This window comes from Theropithecus gelada, chromosome 7a, assembly GCF_003255815.1.
Source record: "Theropithecus gelada isolate Dixy chromosome 7a, Tgel_1.0, whole genome shotgun sequence".
NCBI lineage: Eukaryota > Metazoa > Chordata > Mammalia > Primates > Cercopithecidae > Theropithecus > Theropithecus gelada.
In genome coordinates this window covers 36,095,476-36,118,317 of record NC_037674.1, presented here as the reverse complement: position 1 = coordinate 36,118,317, position 22,842 = coordinate 36,095,476, and the positions used below count along the sequence as shown (strand labels likewise).

General features: G+C 41.6%; 1 protein-coding gene across 1 annotated transcript in view; it reads left to right on the top strand.

The window, feature by feature from the left end:
• Positions 1-22,842, top strand: part of RORA (RAR related orphan receptor A) — a 740,821-nt gene that overhangs the window by 460,448 nt on the left and 257,531 nt on the right. The window lies entirely within an intron of this gene.

Below are 22,842 nucleotides of genomic sequence, written 5' to 3'. Positions count from 1 at the left end.
TGGCAGATGCTTCGTGGTTGGAGGGCACTGACTTTAGCCACATACAGACATCGACACCAGGGGCGAGGAAAAGCAAGCCAACAAGTGAGGTGTTCAAAAGTGCAGAATTCAAAGAGTGACCCAATGCCATAGCACAAGCCCAGGAATGAAAACTTTTAAAACTCGGCCCCAGCAAGAAGCTCCTGGGAGAGGAGCAGATCCTTGGGAAAAAAAAAAAAAAGTGCAGTCTGTGAAGGGCAAAGTTTGGCAATCTATTAAACAGCAAGTTACAATAGGCGAGTGCAGAGATCACAGAGGCAGGGATTAATGTACACACATCTATACAGGGAACTTTGATGCTTTCAAATGCCTCCTCGCCATCTGAAAATCAGGCAGCAGGCATCGCCTACATATTTCACAGCAGTCTACCTGTCTGGGTGTTTGGGCTTGACAGCAGGAAACTCTTTGAAATGAGGCTGAGGCATTTCAAACACTTCTGCTTGAATATCCAGTTTGTATATTCTGTCGATGGCTTTTTAAATTGGCTTTATTTTACTTTATTTTATTTTTTTTTTTTTAACTAATTTTGGAATCTCTTATTAAGTCGAAAGTCTGCAAAAGAGCAAATTACAAAGCCAGGATGGCTTTTGACAATCTCAAGTGAATGATACGGACACAGGCTCACAGGCTCACAGGCTCACACACAATTCCATGTAACAAGGAAGGAGAGAAGTTACATTCACAGAGCAGAACTATTTTCAACAGCAGTCCAGTGAAAAGTGCCAAATGTTTGAACCTTTTGACTCCTGCCCAGATAATATCATAATGGTTTAGAGAGAGCTGTTTACAGCTTTCTATGCGTAATAAATAATTTAGAAGCCATTCATTAAAACCTTCTAAATTACAGACACTGCAGGCAAATTCCTTCTTTTAAGAAGGAAAGGATGACCTGAAAATTGGTCCCCAGTTTCTTGCCTTCTTCTCTTTGATTCTTTTTGTTTATTCTTCTTACTAGAAGCTAAGTAAGTACCGGTATTGGGGGGGTTGGGTGGGGGTGCGGGTTATACCACTATAAATACTTAGAACCACAGTGCACATAAAAATGAAGCTGGGCTGCCTTGGCCTGGTGAAATCATGCGATGGAAATCTGAAGATCTTACATTTTATTCTGAGGTCCACACAGAGGTCTTGTTCATGCTTCTCTGCTCATTTTAAAAAGGAGGTGCCCATGTACTGGCAGTGAGGAGGAGAGTGGAAGGATTTGCATGAGGCAGGTTCTGTGACTCAGGTTTTCAAAGCCGCCTCATGGAAGGCAAAAAATACTGTCCTCATCCGAATCGTGATGTAGGTGTGGTAACTTGGCTATGTCTTCTAACACCACATTGCAAGGTCTTGATTGTGGGGTGTGGGAATCTTACACAAGACCCAACCAAGCCAGAGAGGATTAGCTTTAATTTCATTCAAAAGCTGTAAGTAGGAGAAAAGCCTGTCAGTATCCTAAGGCAATACTTAGGAACAGGTAGAATTAGGTAGCATTGTTTTGGGAGTGACAGAAAGACCATGATTCTGACTTGATCTCAAGAACTCCCAGGCCAGGCTCAGTGGGCACACATTGAATTTGTTTCCCTTTGGTTTGGTGGGGGATCCTGGGAGCAAGCTACTTTGACTCATAGATGTAAACAGTAAGAAACCAAACTGTTGATTTGGGCCAAAGTCCTTCTCTTTCAAAAATAGCCTGTACCAGGGAAAGAGAGAATGGGGAATTAGACATGGGCCCTGGGTTCGAGGATATTCCCAGTGTAAAGACATCCTTACTTCTCATGTAGGCATTTCAGATTCCCATGGTTTTGTCATCCATATTGAAATTTGGGCACCAACTTTCCAATTCAATAGCAATCAAGGCAACACGTGGTGCTGTCTTTTGTGGTAGCTGGCTTCCTTTTGTGGAGGTATATACCATGTAGAGGACAAGCTTCGGGTTCCAGGCACAGAAGCCATCTCCAGCTAAATGGTGAACTCATTTTTAAAGACGTCCTTTTTATGGTTTCTTAAATGACAAGGCATTTCAAGTACAATGTGGTAAAGGGGCACGATCATAAAGTAATGTGGTTGGAAAGGAAGGGATTTCATTGTGAGCAAGGGTGTCAAAGCAGAGCTTTATCAATGAGTGGAATTTCCTGTAAGTAGAAAGATAAATGAATTAGTAACTCAGAGTAATTTTTAAAAAATACATATCCAGATGAAAGCTCAGATAAGTTTGATCCCTTTTAGCCAATGAAGTATGATCTCTAATTAGGTTTCCATGCAGACAGTGCAGCCTTGGAGTACATTTCTGAATCTAGTTGACCTTTTCAGCTGGAGAAGCCAAATGATTTCCATTCCATGCTCTTTAATTCTGGAGGAATTTCTAATTTGTTGCCAGAGATAAAAAAAAACTCACTCCAAACATGAAAAAAGTTTTAAATAGTCCAGAGCCCCATTTATAGAATATTAAAATTTTAGAGCTGAGAGAACCCTAAGAGATCATTTTGTTCCATTCCTTTATTTTCTTGATCATAAAATTGAGGACCAGAGAAAAATCAAAGACTCGCCCAAGGTCACTCGGGGACTTAGGACCTAGGATTAGAACCCATGCCTCCTGCTTCCCACCCCAGCGTCTCTGCGTGGCCAGTCTCTTATTTGCCTGCCAGGCTTTTTTTTTATGTGGTCCAGTTGTTGCCGCATCAAAGGCCCCTCACTGAACTCCACCATCAGACCTGCTTTAGGGAAACTTCCATGGGCCAACACCTACCCTCTTGCCTTTCTTAATGTCTTTTGGAAATTCTCTATTCTCTCACCTTATTAATGTTAAAACAAAACGGGTTCTTTTATTGCCACAGGCAGCAGGAAAGTGAAGTTCTTGATGGAGGCAAGTGTCTTCCCTAGTGAGAGCAAGTAAATTAGTTCTGAGGTCCTCTCACTCACTCTAACTGTAATGAGAGACGCCAGCCCTTCTTCATTAATGAGATGCCAATCACAAAGGGAGCAGCCTCAGAGAGCCTTTGGGGAGGGGGGCGGCGGGGGAGAGAGCAGTGATTGGCACTGTACTAAGAAGGGAGGAAGCAGAAAATAAAAGCCTCCAGAGGTGGGAAAACACACGTGGATGATCTCAAATCAGACGGGTAGGTCCAGCGGGAACCCGAGGGGCTCCTGAATGGGCGAGTCAGCATAGTCTATGGCAAACATCTTTGGGCAGGAGAACTGGGGAGCTACCCCCCTGGCATATTTTCCCACATATGCTTTCCGAGGCAAGGTTGTGTTCATCCTAAAGTGTGTCCCACATGGAGATCTATATGATTGGTGACAGTTGGGGCTCCTTAATGTCTGGGTTCTCTTGGAAGGTTGGCAGCAGCGAACCGCTTCCATCCTCTGCCTTAGATCTCGTCAAGAGTTTATCATGCTGTGTAACCTCCTAAACTTTGAAAAGGAAACTTTCTATAGAAGAAAGTTAAGGAAAAATAATTTGATGCTTAAGGGAACTTTTTTTTCCTTGCATGAGATAATTTCCCTGGTAGGAGACACTGTTCTTAAATTTGTCCAAGGACCGGTTAACCCAAGACCATGTTTCCAGGGCGGGGGAAACATCTAAATCATATTTGTACAGCTCTTGCTCTCAAAAGTGGCTTGAGAATAGGTTCTGCCCCTGACAAGATGAAGCTTGCTGTCTTTCCCTCTCAGCTACCCAGAATGGCATTTGCAGCAGCGTTGAGAACGTTTCAGGAAAATATCTGTGCAGTTTTCCCAACTCAGTTTTCACCATCTGCAGCCTGCCTTTGCTTTGGTAGGTTGGTTAAAAAAAAAAAAAAAAATCTGCGCATATTGGAAACAGTACTTTTATTTGCAATTAAATGCCTTTTTCCCTATTATTTTTTCCCTGAAAGCATTTTTTTATGAATATGGGTCTATATGAAGGTTAAAAGACTTTCAGCACTCAAAACAACTTAATAAAATGTCTGAGCACACAATTAGGCATGCTTATGTCCTTCAAGAATCAGGTAGCGGAAGTTCTAATTGGCAGAGCAGCACCTTGAATGTCATTTTCTAAACCCATTAGACCATGTCTAACAGAGAAAGAGTAGAAGCAGCGGCAGTTTACAAAATACCAGTAGTGTCCCCCTTGGAGACATAATTTTAGGGTAGCAGTTAGATGATACTGAACTTGTAACAAAATGTAGCTACAAAGCCACAGTAGCTTCAAGTAAAATGACATTTCTTGAGATCATGTGTAGGCTCACCTAGTAATAGTAGGAGTCAATATGTGTATAAGCAACCTGGAGATGCTCCTTTATTCCCTGTGTGTGTGTGTGTGTGGTGTGTAGTGTGTGTGTGTATGTGTGTAGTGTGTGTGGGGTGTGTGTGTGTGTAGTGTATGTGTGTAGTGTGTGTGTGTGTAGTCTGTGTTGTGTGTGTGTGTAGTGTGTGTGTGTTGTGTGTGTGTGTGTATGTAGTGTGTGTGTGCTTCAAGCACTTCTTTAAAGGCACACAGTCAGCTGTAATATGTCCTCCTTTCTCTGAAATCTGGTGACTTTTCACCATAGATTGGGCAAGGCCCAGGCCTCTGGATTGATAGAAATACAGCACATCTGTCTTCAGTTATTCACATCTGATACCATAACCTTCGTGTCTGGCTGCTTTGGGTCTACCACCATTAAAATTTAAATTAAGAACCAGAAGTTTTTAATAAATTCAAGCCAGAGTTGAGCCTCCCGGAGATGTTATCTTGCCTGGAATCCCCTCGTTTTAGTTTAGCAGTACTTTTGGAAAATCTGACGAGACTCACCTAGAAATTCCATTCTTTGTTGAAGACCAAAAAGGAAGAATCACCATGGAAAATAAAGATTCATAAAGCCAACTGTATTTTATTCTAGACGCTTTGTTTCTGCTAGAAACCTGTTTTTCAAAAACTTGGTTGACAAAGTCCCGTTTGTATATTTTTCCCCTTACGTTTTAGACACCTGGGTTTTTAAGGATAAAATTCTTGCAGATGTTTTGGATTAATCTGTTTTCGAAAGTGCTCAAGAACTTGATTTCCAAGTACCAGACTTTTTTTTTTTTTCATTACCAACTACTGTAGTTTGCAAAGAGGGAGAAACTTAGCTTGCGATTGGCCTGAATGCAATAGAATCACACACTCTCCTGTTTTTAAGGAACATTTGAAACTGAACCATGTATAAGTGTGCCACCTGAGTGAGCTTTCTAAAAAAATATTTGTCATCTTTGTCAGAGCAAACTTCTCATATAGTGTTTGAATTTAATTAGAGGCATACCTAAATGGTTAGGGGAGAAGGACAGAAGTCTACCCCAGAAATGGCTCATAGGAAAATGAGACAATTTCAGTTTTACTTACTCAGGCACACCATAGGAGAGGTACTTCTCCAAGCTCGTAAGTGAGCCATTTTTGCAAAAATAGAAGCAACATTCTGGGCAAGTGCTTGAAAGTAGAAAAGGCCTGGGATAAAACATTATTTTTTTAAAAACATATCATAAAAGAGAGTTGCCCAGCTCTTTCTTAACTAGTGAACTAGCTCTTCTACACATTTACCATAAGATAATTGATGTTTGTAATGCTGCCCCTAAGGCACTACAGGATCCTAAAGTGCCTTCTGAATCATCAAAGAATGATTCATTGCGTTCTGGGTGGTTTTCTTGTTGAGTGTATTTTATTGTATACTAATCCCTTTGAAAATTGATAATACATCTGTGATGGGTACCAGAGGTTTGCAATCAAGAGCACACAGCCACAACTGGTGAGTGGGAAGTGTTTTTGGTGTACAGGCTGGGTGCCACCCCGACATCCTCCATGCTGCCGCTTCGAAGAGGCAATGTCGCCCATGGAATCTGCAGAAGTTGGTCTCTGTGAAGGTTTCATTCAACTCCTCCCTCTCCTCCCTTTCCTGCTCAGCTTGCTAGTAGGAGCCCAAGTGTAAACAGCAATTCCATATTCCCACCCCTCCCTGTGCCCGAAAGGAGAAGGGCCAGAAACTTACGGTGGCACTAATTAGGCAGCATCATACAAAAACTCTGTTATTTGACCACTTTTTGTCTACAAAAGTGACAATCTCATATGACCAGTCGCAGTGGTTACAAATATCAGGCACCTGTGTGTGTGTCTGTGTGTGTGTCTGCGTGTACAGACATGCACACACCACTCAGTTACCCAGAAGACTTGATTAACAAGAACACCAAAGCTCCACTGGATCACACGATTGGCTGTCCCCTGGTTTGATAAATAACTTTTTCCTTCTTTGCTGTTCCTTAGCTGATAACCAGGAATGGAACCCCAGCATTTTCACAGCACTGCTATGTATTAGGTGAAAATGGCCTTCCTATTTCTTGGTATGCTCTGTTTATATTTTAATGCTGTTTACAGATGAAATATTCTATAAATATTCATACAGTGCCTGTACAAAGGAAAGGATCCAAAGAGCTCTTTATTAACAAGCTCCCTTATGTCAGGGTAACTATGGGAGAAAGGGCTTTAATCCATCCTCCCAAAGTTCTCAAACAAAAACTGAACTATCCTCTTTACACATAATATTGGGGTGATCTGGGATTTACCAGCTAAATTCGCAGCTAAAAGTGTCAGCTAATGAATTATTCCAAGTAAATTAACAGACTAAGGGAATCCTTTCTTCAGTCCCATACCGATGCTCCCTTCATTAGCAAATATGCTTAATGTGGGAGAGAGATCAGCTAGGTGCCAGAGAATGTTTAGCCCACATTCATCCTCTGCACACTTCCTCGACCCCAATGATCAATTGACATTTGTTAGAAGAACATTTTTTTCTTCCAAAGGAAGGCTCAGAAACATTAGAAAAAAATAAAAATTTAAAGCTCAGAGAGCTTGTAATGAAGTAAATTAAAACCTTTTAAAAAAACACACATACAAATTGAACTTTTTATAAAGTACTCAGGGGCTTCAAATTTAAAACTATAAAAAAAACACATACACTTCAAGGTTATGCTTTTAAAAAATTTAAAATACTGAGTTGAATGACTGACAAGTCCAAAATACTCTCAGACTAATCTTTGTACCAAAGAAATTAAATGTAACAAATTATTTTTTATCTCCTCGATGGGGGAAAATAGGATAGCAAATTGTATTTCCCCCTCCCATCTTTGTATCAAAGATGGTTAAATATTTCTTTCCATTCCATCAGATTGTCTCAACTGGCAAGATAATACTTGGGAAAAGAGTAGGTAGAAGGGAAAATGAAACTGGCAGCTCCTGAGATCCACAGGGCATCATTTGGCACGCACTTCTTTGAGGCCTACCCAAAAGTGGTTAATCAGAGAGTAGAGACGATGTCAGATTACATTAGAGGCAGATTTCTCTATGTTTATGGGCAAATCTGAGACGGCCAGTCTTTCAGGTCTGGAGCTGCGGTTGCACGCAAAATGTGATCCTAAAAATGAAATGCCAGTATTTAATCCTTCCAACTACTCAGCTTCCTCATTATTCTCTTGTGGGAATTGTGGTTGCTACTGACTCAAAGTTGCCCCCCGTTTGATGATGTATTCATTGCTAGAGGTGGCCCCCATGTCCCCCTCAACCTGGATTCCAGTTGAGGATCCTATAGTGAGAATTCAGTTAATCTCAAGATAAAATCCAGCAACAAGAACTTTTAAGCCTTGAAATGCACAAAGCTGTGTATGTATTTATGTGTGTTATGTTGTCCACCCTCAAACATAGTCTGGGCTGGCCTCTGAAGGGCAGGACTCTCAGTGTGTTCTCTCAGGCTCTCCTTGGGGAATATTTCTTAGCAGAGTGCATTTTTGTTACATGAGGCCATAGATGCATGTGGCTACTGAATCAACCATTTTGACGTCAGTTAGTTCTTTCCAGTTGTCCTAATGACTATTCATTCAGCATTTGATTGGATTAGGATAGGTTGATGCAATTCAACTGAATCAAGGTGTAGCAAGGAGAAAACCCACTGGATTGTAAATCTAAAGAATGGTTTGAGCCTCAACTCAGCTGCTAACTTGCTATGTGGCATTCAGATCTCTTGACCACTGTGGACTTCAGTTTCTTTGTCTGTAAAGTGGTAAGTGTCTGGCCTCTCTTATCAGTCTTTCAGAACTGTTAATTCAGATTAAATGATCTGGTGGGTGTGAAAGCTTTTGAATTCATCTGAGTTATCAGCTGGAACTTTATAGCGTTAGTTGGCACAGTGCTTCAGGAGATAATTTGAATATGACTTTGCAGGGAATTTCTATGCCAGTCAGAAAGTATTCTTTTCTTATGGACCAATGGCTGTAGAAAAATGAGAGAGATCATTATATCAGTTAGACTCACTTGATCATCACCACTTTAAAGACGAGCAAAAAGTAGTTGAGAGAGTTGTGGCAAATCCTTGGCATTAGCTGTTACCATGGAGGTGAAGAGGAAAATTCCCACTCCCCAATTGTATCTGAAAACAGAGAGGTCTAAAGCCTTGGAACAAGTTGTGGCAAATGGACAGGATGTCCTAGAATGACACCCTAGGTGTAAATAAATCACCGGAACTGATGGCAGCCACCCAAGAGTTTTGAAGGAACTCAAGGGTGAAATTGTGAAACTATTGGCCAAAACGTGTAACTTGTTACAAATGGGTACTGTGCTCAAGACCTGGCAAATTGCCACCACAACTCTGAAAGAAGAGACGCACAAATAGGTGAGCCTCCCTTTTATACCTAGCAAGCTGGTGGAGACTATCTGAGTGGGTAGTGTCACTGAATACATGCTTACTGTAGAATGGAGAATTACTGAGCATTCACCCCGTGCCAGGCATTGTGCTGGATGGTGGAGGTGAACAAATGAAAGTGTCCAGAAGGCTGTTTGACAAAAGGGTCTGAAAACTCCAGTGCTGCAAACGTAGATTTGGGAAGTCATTGACATATAGGTCAAAGAAAGCAAATAGCCTTCACCTAGAGGTGCTGGTCCTATCGATTGGAAGATCCTGTCTTGGAGCACCATGCACACTAGAGTATCCTGAAGAGAGAGCGGAGATCTGCTAGCAATGTCTGCATTGCTGGGCTGTACCATACTCTATGTTTGCCATCTCCATATAGGAGAATGTTGGAATTCTGAGGGTGATGGGTGGCTATGATAACCCAGCAAGAGTGTGAAAAGGAAGAAGAGAAGAAGTTAAAAGGCAGACTCCTGCACAAAGCAAGAATTTGGGGGTCGGGAGAGAGGGAAGAAACCAGCAAGGGAGGCTGAAAGGGTTCTTCATTTATTTGTCTGTTCCTTTATTCAATAAGTAAACATGGGCTCTTTCTATGTGCCAGGCACGATTTTACACCCTGGAGTCACATCCAGGGATGTGCTCTGTTTTTGGAATAACAAGGAAAGTGTCAGATAGTAATAAATACTCAGAATCAGAGGAGGGATTGGTTGGGCACTGTAGCCTGGTTGGTCAGCTGTGACAGGAGTTGAAACCTGCATGGCAGGACTCAGCAAGTGATGCAAAGAATTGTGAGACGAACATTCTAGGCAGAAGAAACAGCTAGTGCAAAGGCCCCGAGGCAGAGAAAATGGCAGAAAAATACTCTTTCCAGAAGTTTGACTATGTAAGGTGGCAGCTTGAGGGAAGACAGGACTGGGAAGGAGGTTTCCTGATGCTGTGTGTAGTTGGTTGGCTGGCTGTGTGGAATAGAGAGACCTGAAAATGTTTATGGATTTGAGGAAAAGAAGAAAGTGGAAAAAGCAAGACTGATGATGCAACAGAGAGAAAGGATGATCAATGGTACTGAGAGGGACAGTTGTCTTAGAGAAGGTGCGAAGATGGTAAGGGCAAGGGCAGATACAAAGATTCTAGAACAGCATTTCCCAACCACTTCTAAACTTATGCACTCATTTCATAGTAATATATATTATTTGAACATTTTTTTAAACATCTAATCATTTTGCATGTAATGCAAGATGAAGTGAGTTAATGTTTTAAAATGTATGTGTCATTTAAATAAGTATATGTTAAAGATTTTATTATAAAATTAATTGAATACAGTATTTACTAATATTCATGGATTATAATAATAAATTGTGAATGAGTTCCATCTAAAGTGATGCCCATGGTTTAATTTACTTTAATTATGTGAGAAATGACAATTTATGAAACATACATTAAAATGACATATATTAGTGTGCTTAGTTTGGCAACTAAATAAATATTGAACTGTGGGTTAAAATTTAACTGTGTCTCATAGTATCAAAAGTAGACAAAAACAGACAAAATCTGCCTTTAGTAATGGTAGAAAAGCTTACGTTTTGGGTAAAAAAAAATGTGATTTATTTTTATTCTTTGTTTATTTCTAGTGAAATAAAAGAGGATTTCTGGCTGCTATTAGTAAACACATCTATACAAAAATTTAAAAGCCAACGTGGATATAAGCAACACCAAATTTTCTATTATTAACACTAATTTTTGACTTACGGAGAGATCTTAATGGGTTATGTGACAGGTAAATGCAATTCTGAAATCCAGTGAAGAATACCTTGACAGATATTTATAAAGTTACCATCAGATTTACAGTCTTCATAAACTTTTCAGATTTTTACTTCAGAATTCTTCTACTATTTTTCTTTACCAAAAACCCACTGTGGGTAAGAATTAGAAAACTTAAACAATTCAACAATTAACCAAATGTAAACATTTTAAATTGGCTGGTGGTTCAGTTGCCACAATAACTGGTAACATTCAGCTCCTCACCCAATGGTGGAGGGTGACGAAGTCATGCACAGGTAGCTGATGCCAAACTCTGCTCTTTTAAATGAAAACCATATGTAAGTATTCATTACATTCATCCAGTTATTTAAGTAGAAATTAAAATATCTGCTATTATCACCTTTAATGACATGAGCACTGCAGAAACTTTTTTGTGAAACCCTGGGTTTCCCTCCGTTTGGGAGCTGTTACTTAGGAGAAGGTGGAGATATTGAGGGATGATAAGCTCCACAAAGGTAAGAATTTCATTTTGTTCACTGCTACATCCCCTACACCAGGATGGTGCCTGGCACAGCGCAGACACTTTGCAGATATTCAGTGAATAAATGAATGAGTGAATGAATGAATGCAGGTTAAGCAGAAGTCAGAGTTTTCCGCAGAGGTGTGGAATGGAGTGGACATGATTTGCGTGGAGGAGAGTAACTGCTGTAAGAACAAGAGAGGGAACCAACAGGAGATGAGTTAGCAAATAACCTTGGAGGTGAAAAGGCAGATCGTTTCCATAAAGAACAATCATTTATCCCAAAACCATTTCTTGAACAGCTACTATGTGTTGGGCTTGTGAAAAATGCTGTGGGATTCAGAGATGAAAAGGACTCAGCTCTCATCTTCAAGAAGTGCACTGAGTTTATGGGGATAATAAGAGAGATACCGTTCCAGACTGAGCATACACAACCCACATTCCAGACATTAGAAGGAAAGGAAAAGGAGTCTAAGGGAAGTGCTAGCTTCAAGAAGCAAGAGAATGGAGCCCTAGTTCCAGCTTTGCCACCAACTGGAAAGTCATTTGCCGTCTCTGGGTCCTAGTTTCCTCATCTGTATAAGAAAGGACTAGCACCAGAGCTCCTCCAATGTGCCTGTGCAGCAAACCTCTGACAGTCTATGGGGTTTGGAAATTCAGAGGAGGTGGATGTCAGTATTGGCAGAGGTATTGTGGACATGTATCCTCAAGGATGTGGAAGTTGAGTTGTCCCTGAAGAATGAGGGAAGGGTGTCAAAGTGGGGGGTCAGGCATTTCAGGTAGAAGAACTAGCAAGAAACTAAGCCATGAGACTAAAATGGTCCAAATAATTTGTTGATGTCCATTTTATGAAGTAAGAGAAGTATGAACAAGCAGAGTCAGATGATATGGGTTCTACAGTACAGTTGGAATGAGGAAGAGTTTGTTTGAAATGAAGGGTCAAATTCATCTAATCGGAGTAATCCCACCTTTGGAAACCCCATATATTGGTGTTAAGAGCAGTCTTCTAAAAGAGCTAAGTGAGAGGAATGTACAATGAAACCTCTATGGTAGTGAAATGATGATGTAAACAAAAGATGATGGGAAAATGTGACACGTTCTCATAAAGTGGAAAAGCAGCCGATGATTTTCAAAGCAGACAAATGTAAAAATACCTCATGCTATATTGCAAATATGAATTTCTACCCAAAAAGGGATGCCATTGGGACCCAAAAGACCAACACAACATAGGAAGTGTCCATAAATCTATTGAGGCCAAAATTGAAAACATCATCCTTATTCAGACTCATTGAGAGGAGATTGAGGATGAAGAGCAAGTGGGCAGCCACGGACCAGTGTTCCAGGTCTGGGTTAAGGGCCTTCGCCAACTGCTTAATGTTGGTCTCTTCATCTGTCCAGTGGGAGTAATAAAACTTGCTCCACGTGTATCACGAGGCTGTTACAAGGATCAAATGGGATAATGGAAGTGGATTTGCTTTAAAAAGAATCAAATGCTTTAATCACTGGAATAAAGCAATAGAAATTCATGCATTTGTGATGTCTGTCTAGTATATGAACAGCTTGTGCAAACACACTTAAAGTAGTTCCTTGTATTTGCAGAGTTCTTTAGAGCTTGTCAGGCTCCAAAAAATATAAAGGAAAGTAGCATGGCTTTAAATTCTGAAGACCTAGGTTTGGATTCCAATCTCATTACTCGCTAGTGTGATTTGGCAGTGTTATTTAACACATCTGGGCTCAATTTCCTCATCTGTAAAATAGACATAGAAATACCTATGCTTGCATGGTGGTTGTGAAATTCAAACGTGATAATGGATGAAAGGTGGAGAGGTCAGTGCCTGCCCATGCAGGCCCTCAGAGCACAGTGACTGTTTTTATTTCTGTCTTCTACTAGGACATAAGCTCCTAGGGCTGAGACCACGTCCGCTGGTATTCCCAGTTACCGGCAGAGTTCCTGAGACAGAATTGGTGTTCAATAAGTTCTTGTTGAATGGATGGATTAACGGAATGAACGGATGGGTGAACACCAACCCTGTAATAGAAATGAAAGATGGTGATATCTGCTTTCTTGGGTAGGAAAACCAAGGCTCAGAGAGTTCAAATAACTGTCGAAGGTTTGTGTCAGAACTAAACTGCGAGTAGAACTTAAAGGGGTCCCTTTTCTAAGCCATCCACGTTCTGCTTCCTGTTCTGAACCTCTCACCTTTGGCGGGATCACGGGCTAGTTTTCTGAGCTGTTATTGTCATATCTTTTAGAAAACCAGAAGCAATCATATTTGCCTCTGCTTTATTTTTCTGGATTTTTGTTCAGGGCTCACAGGGTAAAAAAATTCAAGTCAACTTTTACATTCTTTTTGTTGTTTTGAAGAGGGGCCAAAAAGCAAAGCAAAGAAACATAAGCAAAATCTCAAATATCTTTGGTTTTGACAGTCCCTGGTTGGCTGGACGTAGCCCCAGGAAAATGGATCTAATCTGCACTGAAAGGTACAGTCTGTTTCTTTCTCCCGCAGACAGACGGAAATGTGTGTTTGGGAGGCTGATTCATCCGGTGGCCCCTGCACCAGGCCTGGGACCAGCGCTATTCATTATTTGCTCTGTTCCTCTTTCGTTTACAAGGTCAGAGTCGATGTTTTGGTTGTTTTCCCAGCAGTGCTCTACTGACCGACTTCGCTCTAATCCCTTGATGTCACTTAAATAAACTCGAGGCGGGTGGGGGTGGGGGGAGCAATTTGAGAACTCCAATGATTTCCTACCGCTGTTGTTCTCGGCGGCAAATTAATTTGATGCTGTTATGTAAGTGTAATCATCCTCTCTAATCACATCACAGGATTGGGAACTGCCAGAAATAACAGAAGGGAACATTGGAGATATCAAAGGGGAGCCACTAAAATAGATTGTTTATTTAGGTACCAAATTGAAACGCTATTATTGGGAGATGGAAAACAACCCTCGCCACGCTTTCCTTTCACACGTCCCTGTGCTTTACATACTGTATTTGTCAGGGTGCATCAGCCAGAAGGAAAAGGAAATATGAAATCAGAGCTTCCAGTTGTGCCATCGGGAAGGAAATGGGGAAAGTCAAAGGTGTCTGAGCATCAGTGGGCTTTTGTTGGTGCCCGAAATTTTGGTTGTGATTGCTGCTCTACGAGGCTTCTGTCTTTGCCTGATGTTCTTTCCTGATGTCTGCCCTCTCTCTTCCTCATTCTTTCCCATACTGGCCCATTGTCTTCTCCCTCCCCGTTTTTTTAGCAAGTCAAAGAAGACTCAGCCTAGCTGGGAAGACCCTTCTTCACCTCCTTATTGATGGCCCTTCTCTCAAGTGATGGGGACCCTGGAGATAGGTTAAACGCATACAGCTTCCCTATCTCCTCACACATGTTGTCTGATCTCTTCCCAAATTCTGCTGCTTCTACCTAGACATGGAGTCATAGGGCTGAGAAATGAAGTCCCATCCTTACTCGGAGTGTTTCACAGACTGGTCTACGCAGTTTTGGTAGAGGAGCTTAGAGGCCTGCTTTTGTTCCTCAGCTCTGTTCCTCCTCCCTGGGCAGATTGTTTACTGTTTCTGAGTGTCGGTTTCTTCATCTGTAAGAAGGGATAGCGACACCCAGCTCAGCCTGGTGCCGTGAGGATGCAGGAAGGTAACACCTGTGAAAGCCAGGCATGCGGTGGTCAAGAAAGCAGGCGCTGGAGTCAGAGTCTACAGTCAGAATTTGGGGTCTGAGTCCCAACACTACCACTCACCTGCCCAGGACCTTGGTTAAAGTACTTATTTCTTTACACCTCAACATGATTTGTAAAGTGGGATAAAGAAAATACTGATCAAAATAGCATAAGGGTTAAATAAGCATGCATATTTTAAATGATTGGCATACCACCTGGCCTACTAAATGCTAACTTATCATCATTATTATTATTCTCATTGTTATTATTTATTGTTGTAATAGCAAAGCTTAATTAAATAATAATGATACTGATGATGATGATCCGTTTCCTGCTAGTCCCACTTCTTATTCCCACCACTCATCTTCACGCAACTGCCAGTTCCTCCTGATGTTATTTGCCGTAAGTGATCAATACATGACAACAGGGTTCGAATTGCTGTTGAAGGAGGCAGAATAAGGTGAACCACGGACAGGTTGTGGAGAGAGATGCCCCACCATGGGGAGGGAAAAGACATTCAGCTAAAGGCTTTTAGGAGACATACACCTTAGGGCCTCTGACTCTCCTGGAGGAGAATGGGCTCTCCCTGTTCTCCTGGTCTCCCAGGCCCTCAGCTCTGTCTTGGATTCTGCTCCCCACCTGCCTTTCTTCCCTGCTCTCCTCACTGCCTGCCTGAAAATGCCTTCTGCCAGCCAAGTCCTCACAGTGGAGTGAAATAATCCCTTTATCATGGGGCAACGAGAGGGACGTCCAACCTGGAGTTGGAACTAAGGTGCTTGAATCCTTCCCTGCCCTTCGCCCCTCAGATGACTCTGCTTATGGACCTAGGTGGCTTTGTCTATGAAGCATGCACAGTACAGTGCCAGCCAATTCCCTCTTTCTGAAGCAACTGCTAGAATACTGAATACCTTTCCTGAAGGTAAAATACAAATATTTTTAAGTGAAAAATGAAAATACATTTCTGAAACTGTTTTCTATATGCTGATCACACAAGGGATTAGATTACTATCGATGGGCTTCTTTCACTCTTTTTCCTCTAATCTAATCTCAGTTTGATGTCCTCTCTCCTTCAAAGATTATATACATGGAGAGTCTAATTATTAGGCTGCCCAAAACAGCTGCTATACCTGGACAGAACGCTCACTGAGGTTTGGTAACCAGATTCAGACAAGGTTGAACACAGTAGCAACAGGTACAAAAATATGCTTGCAAAAATATATTGAAACTGAAATTTTAAAAGGGATTATTTTTCTGTTTCTGTTTTCTAAAGAAAATTATCTGCACAGTTGTTCTCTGTATGTCACTTCATTCGACATGAACTTTTCAAACTCCTGGTTTTAGCTAGCTAGTTTATGCCTAAAATAAAGGAAATACTGATTGAGGAGACCAGCGGCATTGTGGAGAGTGAATCTTTTCTCAGCTGTAGAGATGACCTGGGTCTCCTAGGCTTTGGAGTCAGACTTGGCTGTGCCACTTTCTGGCTGTGTGGCTTTGGGCAAGTCACTTAACCTTTTTGAACTGTTTATGGACCTAGATGGCTTTGTCCATTTCCTCAACTGTAAATTGGAGCTGATGATAGTATCCATCTGTAGGGATGTAGTGAAGATAATATGAAATAATAAATGAAAAGTACTTGGCACATAGAACGGTTTTGATTAATATTAGCTATATTGTTGTTAAGACAGAGTCTTGCTCTGTTTCCTGGGCTGAAGTGCACTGGTATGCTCATGGCTCACTGCAGCCTCAACATTCCAGACTCAAGCAATTCTTCCACCTCAGCCTCCTGAGTAGCTGGGACTATAGGTGCACACTACTATGTCAGGCTAATTTTTTTTAATTTTTATTAGAGACGGGGTCTCACTATGTTGCCCAGGCTGATCTTGAACTCCTAGGCTCAAGCAATCCTCCTGCCTCAGCCTCCCAAAATGTTGGGATTACAGGTATGAGCTACGCACCCAGCCCTAATATTAGCTATTATCGTTATTGTTTTTGTTATTTAGATTTAGATCTTTAGGTGCCCAAAATCAGGGAACAGATTTTCTCTCTGTCATATCCCCTGGTAAAAGGAGAAAGTGTCTAAGTGTGCTAACAGACAGCCTGCAACATTTACCTGGGCAATTCTGGTTTGCATTTACTTTTTCCCGCAAAGTTTAGTCCATTAAGGCCAGGGTTACTTAAATTGATCATCAGCTTATTCTCCCTCTCTTAGCTAGTATAAAAATAGCCTTTAAATTAATCTCCTAAAATAGCTAAAACAGTTCAATATTTGACTACATATCATAACTCACTGCCATAGAATATTAGTTAGAAAAAAATAAGCATTTACAGAAATCTCATTAATTTACATTTCATCCCTGCTTAGAGCAATTTGCGGTAATTCAATCTGGATCAGGCTACGTTAACTTTTATATCTATGTTTTATAGAAATAATTTATTGGAAGAATTAATGGTGCAAGTGAGATTGTAAGGGATATACTAAACGTTTAAAGACAGTAAATATTTTTATAACAATAATAGTCTGTATGAAATTAAAATTTGTAATTTATATATGGATGTTGTTCAATGAAGGCATAGAACCATGTTTCTCAAAATTCCATCCAAGAGAGAATAGGGGGAAAACACCCCACAACTTCTGAATCAGGATTCCTGGTGATGGACTCTAGGAATGTGCATTTTAACAAGCTCCTGGGGTGATTCTTATGTTTACTAAAATTTATGATTATCTGTTATACAAAATATGACAATCACTTATACATTGATTAAGGTAACCAGGAAACTCCTTCACAGCTATCTAGAGTTCCTCTGTGTACTGGAAAACACTCGAGCTTCCTCTTTTTAAAATATTCTAGAATTCAAACGCTCCCACTAGTGCAAACTGATCTCCACCTTAAACAGGGAGGTGTTGCTGAAACACACACCAACTGCCCATTATCAATGCCATGCTTCTTGCATTATAACCCTGTAATGGAAATCCATACTGTCTAAAAATTAGGGTGGTAAGAGTGGGATTCAAAGAAACCAGGCTGAGACCTGGGGGGCCTAGAAGGAGAACCAAGATAGAACTGAACAAGGACTCAGTTACTGAACCAGGGGCTGGATTGGTCATAAGGGACAGGTCAGGAACCTAGTTAAGAACCCAGCTCAGGACAAGTTGACTAAGAGGCTGCCTTAATTTGAAGCCACCGCACAATCCACCCATGAGTTGACATATAAATCAAAGAGACGTGAAACATTAACATGTCTAAGAACCACGTAAGGAGGAACTTCTTACTTTATTTGAATGCAGATGGTTCAGTCTCTGGACCCATTCCCTTGTTAACAAAATAATCCCTATGTCTGAAGACAGTAGTAGTTTTTATCTCCTTATGTGTGTGGTGTGTTTTTTTTGTTTTTTGTTTTTTGTTTTTTTCGGGGCGGAGTCTCCCTGTGTCGCCCAGGCTGGAGTGCAGTGGCGCCATCTTGACTCACTGCAAGCTCCGCCTCCCGGGTTCACACCATTCTCCTGCCTCAGCCTCTCGAGTAGCTGGGACTACAGGTGACCGCACCACACCCAGCTAATTTTTTGTATTTTTAGTAGAGATGGGGTTTCACTGTGTTAGCCAGGATGGTCTCGATCTTCTGACCTCGTGATCCGCCCGCCTCGGCCTCCCAATAGGACTACTTTTTTCATCCATTTCTATATAAACTATATGATATAGATGTGCACACACGTGCAAACACACACATTTTAGGCCAGCACATATATGTGCATACTTAAAATATTTTAAGTTAGGTTTTGACTTAAGAGCAAATCTTTTCATCTTATTTTATAAGGGCAAAGGATGTGCAGCAAATACAAAGTTGACCCAGAGGTTCATTTACGCCACTGTTTGCCGGAGATTAAGACCGTGGGGTGAGCAAGTTTGCTTGTAACTAAAGCACAGACTCTTGGCTATTTGCAACATTTTAAACTTTAACAAGTGGGCAATGCAATATAAATGATGCTTTAAACATTTATGCATTGGGTGGGAATCTATATTAATTATAAAACAAAGGACCAACTCCTAGAAACAAAGAAGCATTATTTTTTTTCTTCCTGAGTTGCTTTACTAAGAATTAGATCCCTAAAGGAGAGGCGTAGAAACAAGAAAGGTTCTACCTAGTAGATTTGTAGCTTAACTGGGAGCCCAAGACAATTCGTCTGAGAGCTTACCATGGCCTGTTTGTGTATTCTACTCCGTGCCTTGCTTGTGTCCTCCAGCAGTCACATACTGTGCATCTCAAAACCGCCTCTCCTTATGCACAGTAGTCATTCCTGTGGTCCACATGGGAAAGCCTTACCTATTCTGAAATTCTGAAATGGTGGAAGCAAGTCCAAATGGTGGGAAGTTGATAAAGTGTCTCTGTCAGGTGATTGGGGCATGTTAGAATTTTCTTTCTGTATATTCGTATGTATTCTTCTATTTAATAGATCGAGGCTAAATAAAGAGATGCCAATTTTTAAAAATCTGTTTCATTATCTTTGCTCTATTTCCAGTCACTCAAACACTACCCTTGATTTACAAAGTAAATCAAGTTCATCTGTACACTCTCATCTCTCAGGCAGTGTTCTCATACTCTCTTGAAGGTGGTGGATAAGAAGCATTGAACATGTCCATCTCCCAGTTAAAAAGATCTTCCTCACCAGCTTGCCTTGTTTCTAAGGAATTTGACTTTTTTTGAACTCTCCCTTAAGGATTAAAACATTGCTGTTATCTGGGAGGTGGGCCATACTTAGCTGTTCTCACCTTAACCAAAATCACTTTATTGGTTTCTTAGAGAAGAGATTGAGCAGGGGGATATTCCCCAGCCTGGGGTGCTGCCAAGATTTAGTAGAGGGTCTCTAACATTGGGGGTTAAGAGGAACAAAAGGGGAGGGTCAGAAGACTGTGAACACAAATGATAATCAGTTCCCAATTCAGCCTGAGGCTGACACTAACGAGCGTCGATCAGTGAGTTTCTACTCACTATTTTATTCAGAGTAATTTGATATGGAATTCGACTCTTCCCCTCTGGAAATGAAGTCCCTAGTTCCTTGGGTTTAACTAAGGCAGGCAACCTACGGCATGAAATTGAAATAATAATCTGAATTATTATTAGGGAAAGATATTTTTATGACCGCATATTTGAGATGGTCTATGCAAGACTAAGTATCCGTGTAATTGTACACCCTCTAGTTCATCTTGTCTGTCCACACATAGTCGTAGCAAGACACAGTCATGTACAGTGAACCCAGGCTTAGAATTTTTACCTCTTCTGGAAAGTCAGTAGAAACTTCTGTTTCCTTGGGTTTGTCTTTCAAAGGTTTCAGTTTTCTCTTGGGATCGGCTACCAGGAGTCTGCATCATTGATCACAGGTAGTTTAAGGTCAGAGTGGTTTTTTTTTCCTCTCCCTTTCCAATGTTTAACTATCCTTATACTGCAAGTTCTAAAGACTAGAATTTATGAATCTCAAGGCTCATAAACCACTCTCCACCCACCTTGTAGTTAAAGCGGTAGCTATACACATCTGCAGGGCATACCTGACATGTTCAGCATCTGAAAAGCTGCAACTGGGCAGCAAGCTGGAAGATCAAACCTCCATTCATTAAATTTAAAAAAAAAAATGTACATGGCCCACCACCCCTGAAAGCTGGCAGCCTATATTTTACAGCTGGGTTTTAACTTAACACCTTTTGGGATGCTGTCTTCCAAGAGTATGGATTTGTGCTTTTCAAATCTGACTTTTGGATTTAAAAAAATGGAGCCCAGAGACTGTGTTGGACACATACTTATAAATCCACGAAGGCTTAGCCTACAGAAGCCACAGGAAATACTATGATATTTTGGAAAAGGTCGGGTTTCATGGATTCTGTAAGGCACTCAGCAGGTTGTAATTATTTCTTTTATTTAAAAGCCCTCCAGATATTTTTTTCCAGAGGGTCTGCAATTGAGGGTAGTAGACATTTTTTTCATACTGTACATTCTTTTTGGCTGAGTGCTGGAAATACACAGGAAATAAAGTGGCTTTAAAAGACCCAGCAGCAGCCAGTCCAAGGCATGAAGTCACTGAAACAGAATGGGAGATCTCCAAATCAGCAGCATCAGTTTTTGGCTGCCTCTGTTCCTGTCCTTGTGCAGGAGGGAAAAAAATGAAGCAGGTGAACACACTGACCTGTTCTGTTTTAACAGAAACCAAATGTCACCATGTCTACGGGCATGGCTCAGCAGCTGGAATCGCTCAAGAGGTTTAGACACAGGCCAACAAAACAGATGTGTTGAGGCGGCCAGGAAAGTGAAATGAGTTGCCTGTGTCTTTATTCAAGATCCTGGTGCTGCTTTGGGCCCTGGTCTCTCTGGCCTGGCTCGGAGTGAGGGCAGAACTGGCCATGCTGAGGCCAAGGAAAGCAGGCCAGCTCCTTATTGACCAACCTCTGGGCTGCCTCTTAGGAAAATCAGATGCAAGGACTCTTGCCTCAGACCAGAGACAGAATCAGCCAAGTTTTTGGTCTCAGCAACTAAAAACAAAAAGAAAAGATCCGCTTCTGAGGCAGCAGGTAGATACCGGGACATGTGTCTGACTACTTTTGCACAGGGAGGTGCAGATGCTGGGAGTGACGGGAACGTATGGGGAGAGGCCTCCACAGAAGGTGGGCTCTCGGCTCCAACCTAGCAGTTGCCTCTGAGATTGGGTGAGATTCTGTTGGAATCCTGGAAAGCAGAGAAAACTCACCTGGAAACAAATTTGGAGTGTGCGAGGTCTTCACTCACTACTGTCTCGTTTGGTTTCTTTTTGGCTGCTTTGGGCTGAGTAGAGTTAATTTTGAGCAAACAACTTCAGCCAGCATGAATGAAGCACTCCCAAGACGAGTCACAAAATGGCCTTTCAGAAAGAGCCGTCCATTGAGATGGGAGCCAGCGGGTGAAGTCACCATCAGCACAGGGCGCGGTGGCCAGGCATAGGCTGGATTCAAGAGAATCCTGGCCTGGGCCCATCATGCCCTCTGGCATTTCCATTTAATCAGTGGTGGAGGCCCCGGGTGAAATGAGGTGGGGAAGTGGTCCAGTTCCCAGTAGGTTTCCTAGGACTGAGTTTATTCCTCCCTGGCTCCCAACTCAGAGAAGATACCAGGAAGGAGTGGAGAAGAATTGCTAATGGCCCTGGACAGAATCAGTCTCAGAACCATCGCAGCCACCATTGTTATCACCAGGACAGTAAGTTGCTGAATATCATGCTGTCCAAGGGGCCTTACTCAGTGGAATGATTTGGGTGGCTCTTCACAGTCCTCAGAGCAAGCTGGCATACCCTTATCTTACTTGATTCTCATAGAAGTCCAGGGTGCAGGCAGATAGCACCATCCTTGCCCCCCAATTTACTGGTGAGGACACTGAACTTAGGGAGGGTAGGTGACATGTCCTGGGCCACACAGCTGGTAAGAGGGAGAACCAGAACTCAAATACAGGTCTTCAGGTTCCTACACCAGAGCTTTTGTAACTATGACAAGATGCCTCCCTGGATGTAACTGAATCAGCTGCATGGGTATGGGTGTCTGTCCTCTAGAAACTGAGAGCCCTAAGCAAACAACACAGCTGTTTCTACCTCATTTGTATGAAATGGAGCTGCCTCGTGTCCCCCTTGTCAGCGCAGTGTCATTCCCAAAGAAGCACGCATTGGTTTTCAAAAATAATTTAAAAGCAATGTGTATCTTTATTACAGTCTTTCAGAAAATGCTAAAAGAAGAGTTCCATCTACAGCTTACAGCAGATTTTCGGAAAAATCTCTTTATCCATCTATCTCCTCCAAATTCCACCTGTCACAATATGACAGCTGCCTTAATCACTCCTCCTTCTCAAAAAAAAAAAAAAAAAAAAAAAGTTTCCCAGAACTTTTTTTTTTTCAAACCTAGCGCTTTCTGATGTTTATTTTTTTCTCACCTACCCCTTATCTTACAGATCTAGCGTTTCCCCTCCTGTGAGTCTAGTTTCTCTAATGGAAACCAATCAAATGGTCTTGGCTGCTTTTTATTCTTCTCCTTCATCCCCATTCCATGACTGTGATTGGAAAAACAAGGCCCAGGATAAAACTGGACAGAGGTTCTCTTCTCCTTAGAGGACAAGAGGGAAAGAGAAGCTGCAAATCACTTTTTCCTTGTCACCTATGCATGTAACAGAGACAGTGACCGCTAACCTTAACCCAGCCCAGCAGTACATAAGATG